A 7341-nucleotide genomic window follows, 5' to 3' on the forward strand; every position below is an offset into this window, starting at 1 on the left:
AAAAATTATGGAACGCGCTCCATATTGCTTTTGGCGACTCCCGATTTGCCGACTCTGCTAGAGTTTGCTCTTATCCCTACACTCCACGACTACTCAAGAACACCTAAAATGAGGATGAGCAAGTAAACAAGCAAACGGGCCCATGCACATCATGTCCCCGACAGCCGCAGGCCGGGCGCTCTTCCAACCAATCACTCAAACTCTATGCAGTAGTAATATCAAATAGCATTGTTTTTCTTGGTATACTATAAAACTGGCAAACTTCCGTCGTTGCGCCGCCGACGTCGGAGGCTCAAAGGAAACAGGGATTTTGTTCAACAGCGACGCTCCAGCCCCGTCTCCGTGTAGGCAGGTCGGCCAGAAGAGAGTCTGTCCCTCGATCTGAACGCCGTCGCCGGCTCGCCCGCGACCGCCACCGCCACCGCCGCCCCGTGACGTGCGAACATGGGCTACGTAGATCCGATCCGAGTGCGTGTGGGTCAGGAGCCGCCCGGCCTCGCTGTCACGGGCGAGCCACGCCTCGCTACAGTGAACGCATTGTATCGCTCTGCCTCCGTCTCTACTTTCTCAAGAAGGTAGAGGAAACGAGAGGAAACCATCGCAGCCAGACTCTTGCAGTAATCCGATCCATCCCTCTCTACTGCTAGGTAGCGCTAGCTAGGGCTGGCTGGCCCTGTGGTCCATCTCAGCGCCACCGGCGTCCAATGGCGGGAGGAGCACGTTCAAAGACGGGAGGCCGTGTGTCTCCTGCGCAATGCAGAGTCCAAAAACCCATTGATGGGCGTCCTCGCTGCGTCTCCTCACGTCACATGCTAGCTAGTAGCTAGCTCGCCGTGTTACCGGAGGCACGTGGCGTCCCCGGCTCAGTCACGATCCTGTTGCTCAATTCCACCGCTGCCACCTCCGGTTGTCGTTGGGTCACACACCGGCCCTGTCTACTGACATTACAGTGGAGTGGAGGGTTGCCCTAAGAACACACGGTGCATGACCTTTTCTGCCCCTAGAGAAGAAGAATCCCTCTGTCACAGCCCTGCAAACTGCATGAAAACCGTTGATCTTGAGACTCAGTGACAACCCTTTTTGACGATGGCAGCCCCATGGCTCCTGCAGGTGCACATTTGATACTCCTACTACATGTACTTGGAGCCTCCTGATCCCGGATGGATGGATGGATGGATGGATCTAGCTAAGCTAACTTGGCGACCTACCAAGCAAGCAAGAGAGGACGCCATGCTTTTATTTTCCCAAGTAGAAAGGGGGAAGTTACTTTTTAGCGCCACTTTTACGTACCACTTTGCAAGGACATCTACTGTTGGAGAGTCATACATACTTGCGTGTATGGCGCGGCAAAATGATAACGCCCACGGCGGCCCTCCCTGAGGGCGGTACATGTTTTCTCAAAGTTTAGGGTGGTACATGGTACATGTAGGTCTCCATTTCTTGCAAGTATTAGCTCATGATTGGGCCGTCGCTCCCACCGTTATGGGTACTGCTTGATTACACCAAAACGACTTCTGAGTACCAGCATTTGAGCCTAAGCAAATTGGTGATTGAGTTATGGATACTGCTTGAACAATGATCTTCGTTTTCCTTTTTCTTCATATTCGAAGTGTTGCAGCAGGGCATACTGCTAGATTGATTAAAGGGATGGGGACGGCAAAGAAGGAAGAAACATCACAAGGGAGGCTGGTCATATCACCCATGTGTTGCTGATGTGTTGGCAGTTAACGCACGTTGCGGCAAAATGGTATCTCAAGAAACTTTTATTTTATCAACACATATGTACGTGATGTGATATGCTTTTTTTTTGGCGAAATATGTTGTTAAATTTAATACCAAATATATGCACCTGAGATATCGAAGAAACAAGAAAAGTGTGTAAAAGCTATTTCTAACCTGACGATTGAAGCAACCAGAACTAGCAACATGCTTGTATTGTTCGTTCACCGGTCTGGTTTTTGAAATTATGTTGATGGTAGGGATATGACTTTTTTCCAAATCATTCCACACTGAATATGTTTTGGCAAATTAAAGTCCGCCTCTAGCTACAAGGGTGGCCTATCATGGTAGTCCGATCTTTCACCTATCAAGGTATTGCAATCTTTCACCTATCATCTCACGTCACATTTCCCTCCCTTTCTAGATCTCCTACCCTACACTCCCCAACAAGTTAATAAGAACACTAAAAGGAGCAAAGAAACAAGCAAACAAGCCCATGCACATCATGTCCTTGAGAGCCACAGGCCAGGCTCCGTTCCAATCAAGCACACTCTCAGAATCTCGATTACTATACAATATAGAGTATTGTTTTCCTTTATATATAAACCACCAAGCTCCGATAAGTTGGTGCGCTCCAAGTGGTGGTGCCTCATGTGGCGACAAAGTGCTAATCTAACGGCATCTAGTCTAGTATAAAACTGATAAACAATGTACTTGGGGTGGATAATTGGACCATCTCTCGGCTACTGTTTTTCCAGATGAAACGGATCAAGCCAAAGCCTGAAGAGAGAGAGAGAGAGGAGAGAGAGAGAGAGAGAGAGAGAGAGAGAGAGAGAGAGAGAGAGAGAGAGAGAGAGAGAGAGAGAGAGAGAGAGAGGTATGTGTGTAGTTGAGACGTATCTTTGGGGATTGGGGCATCGAGATTAAAGGAGTGTTAGAATAACCTATGGCAGTGACGAGTAAAAAAAGAGAGAGAAAATATTCAATAAATTCAGAATTTTCTTTGTGGCAAACATTAAAGATTGTTTGGAGTGCGTGCAAAGTTACATCATGAAATCACATTCGTGAAATTCGTGGGAAAAATATAAAACCAGAGCTCCAAAATGATTTGAAGGTATCATTTTCAGAACATCAATTTTTTTGCCACTACTTCCATGAATGTAATTTCATAATGAAACTTTGCAAACACCCAAAACATTCCTTAATGTTCGCCATAAAAAAATTAGAATTTTTTCATTTACTTTTACTTTTTTTGAGTTTACTATTCATCCAATAGCATATGAGTTTGCGACCGGATACTCCGCATCCAAGCAAGTGTGGAAGTACCTTTGAGAGAATTTGTTATTATGGAAACATAGTTTTTTTCTCTAGTATGGAGTCAGAGTTGCATGGTCCACGCTTATCCTATAGAACTAAATACACATGTTTGTTTTACATCCAACGTCTACAACAACACAATATGTTGAGATGCACACAACAAAAAAGGAGTAGACAAACCGGAAAAAATGATCCTAAATTCACGGAAGGGTGAATTGTCCTCCCCCTTCCCATCGAGAGCACCGATCGTGGATGCCGATGCGCCGAAGTCTACCTTCACCTCACCCCTCGGTTGCTATATGGAAGAGGAGGAAGCGGAGCTTGTGGTAGTTGTGCTCCCTTCACCACCGCATCAAGAGATGTGGCGGGTGGCAGTGGCGGCGGCCGATGCGCCAACCTTCTTCTCCTTGCCGTATTGGTTGGTGGTATGTTGGGCAGTGCAGGAAGCGGAGCCTGTGGTGGCCCTCTCGTCCTACTCTTCCTTGTGGTCACATCAGTGGCAGTAGGGAAGGAGCAAAGGTGTCGTGTAATGTGGCAAAGCTCCTTGTCGTCGTCTGCGTCCTCATTTCCACGCAAGGCGTCCTTGACTTCAAAGTCCACCGATGTGCTTTCTTCAGTAGTCGGGGCTTTGGCGCACGTGGCTCGCGATGAAGCCGGCATGATCAAACATGAGTGCACATGGTGCACGTCCAGGCCGCCTCCCTGGCCTTGGCGGGCGTCGTGGGACGTGGCGGAGTGGCGATGACGACCTTTGTCTGTCTCTGTAGCATGGGTGGTATGGGTGGATCTTGTGATGACTAGTGATGGCAGTGCCGGCCTCCATGGGTAATTGAGGCGGGGGTGGCGGCCCTCGATGACCGCGACCAGGAGATTAAGGGCCATGGCGGTGCATCTGCAGGAACGACGGCGATCGTCATGTGCACCGCTCCCAGGCGATGCAAATGTTTATTTTATCTTGTGCGAGGGTAGCAGGCATCGCATGAGGAGGTCTATGGCGCCAGCGTCCAACACTGATGACACATCTACCACCAAGGTGGCGGCTACGGTGGTAAGGTGGATTTTGCATTGTGACTCGTACCGGTGTGGAGTGGTAGTGGCCAGATCCGCACCGACACATGGAGGGTCCCCTGCCGGACGTGATGGTGCTTTTATGTGGGAAGACATTCCACCAATCTGCTAGTGCCTTTTCGGCTTGGTGTGGAGTCATATCCCTTCTTCAAGTCGTTGCTGGGAATAAGCCGACTTAGTCGTAGGTGTTTATTGTCATATCTTGTTACTCGCATGTTCTTGCTTTTTTGGTACCCTGTTCAATAGTAATTAATAAGAATATATGTGTGCGTCACCATATAACATAGAGCCTGGCGTTTCAACCTCCTTTAAAAAACATAAAGAAGGAAAAATAAAGAAAGCGGACACGGCCAACGACTTACAACATATCACTTCGTTCCAAAATAAGTGTATCAGCCTTAATACAATTTTATACTAAAGTTAGTACAAAAGATACTTATTATGAAACGGAGGGAGTCCTAATAGCAACGCTTCTTCTTTCCCTAACAACACACGGATTATAAAAAAAAGACTCTTAAAAAACAATGCCTCCAAGAAAGTAACAGCATGCAAGCGTCACCCCGTGGCGGTGGCAGGGGGCGGCCAGCAGGGGCCGGACCCTCCCCAACATCATGATTTTCACGCTACAATGCATATGAGCAGTGTAATTTTAGTATTGTTCATTGCAACCGCCCCTCAACAATATATTTTAAGCATCCCTGCTTTTGCGAGTAGCATCACCATCGGAAGACCCAACCACTGCATGCTAGATCCTAATTTTTTTACCTCGATGAAAAATGTTCGAACAGACTCCAAAACAACGCCCTCTACAAAAACATGACGTGTAAAACACCGTCATTATCGGTGCAACCATCCAAGAACAAACATAGTACATAGGGTTTCCATTCCGAATCTCGAGACGCGGTGCTGAAAGACACAAAGAACAGTACAATCACCCCTTGTCGAAGAAGACGAAGCCGTAAAGAAACTGGCACGCCCTTTGGTTACGAAAATTTCAAATCCAAATACGAGGCCGGAAGGGGAGGCCTTGTGTGTCGTCTAGCTCGTGCGCAACGCACAGCGCGGGGAGCAGCCGCCCATTTGTGATAGACGGACTCCTCGTCTCACTCGCGTCACATGGTCCCCGTCCCGTGTCGCCGGAGGCACGTGGGCTCCGTTCCCGTCCACTCACGATCCTTCCCGTAAAACGCAGTTCGACCGCTCCGGACTCCATTCGTCTGTTAGGTCACGCGGGAGGGAAAGAAAGCTTCAAAACGCAATGATTCTCTCGCATCGCACCCCTGCAAACTGCGTGAGAATTGGATTAATTGCCCATCATCGGATCCAATGATTCTTGATACTACTACTACGTGTACTTGGAGCGTGTGATGATCCCAGATGGATGGATCGATGGATCTACTCCTAGTTATTCCTTGTGTCTCATAATATAAGACGTTTTTCCACTCTAGTATAATGTCAAAAAAATATCTTACATTACGGGACGGAGGAAGCAGCAAACTTGACGGCAAGCAAGAAAGGTTTTTATTTTTCTCCGGTAGAAAGGGGAAAGTAACTTTTAGCGGTTTCGTGATCGAGCACGTAATTCGCGAGGACCTCTATCTACTGTTCGACAGTTACATGGTACATTTCCCCAAAAATAAAGACAATTACATATATTGGGCAGCAAAGGCATCATGTGGATCTCCATTTCTTGCAAGTTTTAGCGGATGATTGGGCCACTCCCACGGCGTCATGTCAAAATTGACGCGCCACCGATTAGTTAGCATCCAGATAACCGCCTACCCCATCCATAGGCAACATAGCCTCATAGGCACGAGTGCAGCGTTTTATCTCCAAACGCATTTATTACTCTAGCATTACGACTTCCTTCGGTTGTTTTCATAGGTTGAGCATAGGTTTTTTGGGTCTCCTATTCAATTTAGAAGATATGTATAATATGTTATAAAATAGTTATTATTTAGAGAATTCATTCAATTGCAAATCTAAATGTAGTATTTTTTTGGCACGTAATTAATAAATTTTGCTTATCAATTATGTACGAAGAACAAGATAGAGTAAAATGGCTTATCACTGCTTCTAGGTCTTTTCTATCAAATCTTTGTACCATTGTCTTGTTGGGCGGCAGGTTGTTTCCCATTCTTATGGAAAACGAAGATATCTCTGAAAGTTGAGCTATTTTTCTTGGTTAGTCATCAAGAAGAGGGCCCAGGGCAAAGATAATGGAAATCATTGTTCCCTTATTTTCTCCCGCTCCATATGAGGAGGATCCAATGGTGCAATATCAAGAAAAAAAAACATTATTGAAGTAGTATCCACAATTTGTATAAATGAAGGAGGGGGAGAAAAAGGAGGGAACATCACATAATCAATCACAAGGGGGCCAATTATATCTTCCATGTGTGATGGTGTGGTAGCAGGTAGCAGCTGCACATCACGCCAAAAAGAATCGCAAAAACATTGGTTTCATCATGCGTATGTACGCAATACGTTTTCTTCAGGTATCGAACCGCTCATGACAAGCGGTATGTACGCAATACTATGTCACAACACATTGTGTTTGAGCACACATAGAGAGCACAAACATGCACACCAGCACATTAGTTGCACCACGAGTCCGAGTGCATGCACAGGATACACCCTCAATGGTAGCAGTAGAAAGTTTTCCAACCAACCAATCCGCCCCTGATATGTCTTGGCAAATTAAAGGCTCCCTGCCGCTACCATGTGGCCCATCATGGTAGCACAATCTTTCACCTATCATGGTAGTGCAATCTTTCACCTATCATCTCACGTCCCATTATCATTACATTTCCTTTCTACATCTCCTTATCCCTGCACTCCGCCACATCTCAACAACACCTAAAAGAAGCAAACAAACAAGCAAACGAGCCCATGCGAGGAGCCACCACGTCCAAATCAAGCACATTCAAACACCATATATACTACTCCAATACATAGCATTGTTTTTCTTGTTACTATTTACAAATAATGCGCCATGACGTGGGGTGCATGAAACCACCAGACTCCCAAATTGGCGCGCATGATGTAGCTAGGGTGGCGACAAAGTGCTAATCTAATGGTACACAGTAATATATAAAATTGACCAACGATGTACCTGTGGCCGATAATTGGACCATCTCCCGGCTGCTGTTTTTCCAGACCAAACGGATCAGGCCAAAAGCCCGGATAGAGGGGGCGTATCCTGGGGAGATTAAAGTAGTGTTAGAATAATGTGCG

The sequence above is a fragment of the Triticum aestivum genome, chromosome 5A, assembly GCF_018294505.1.
Source record: "Triticum aestivum cultivar Chinese Spring chromosome 5A, IWGSC CS RefSeq v2.1, whole genome shotgun sequence".
NCBI lineage: Eukaryota > Viridiplantae > Streptophyta > Magnoliopsida > Poales > Poaceae > Triticum > Triticum aestivum.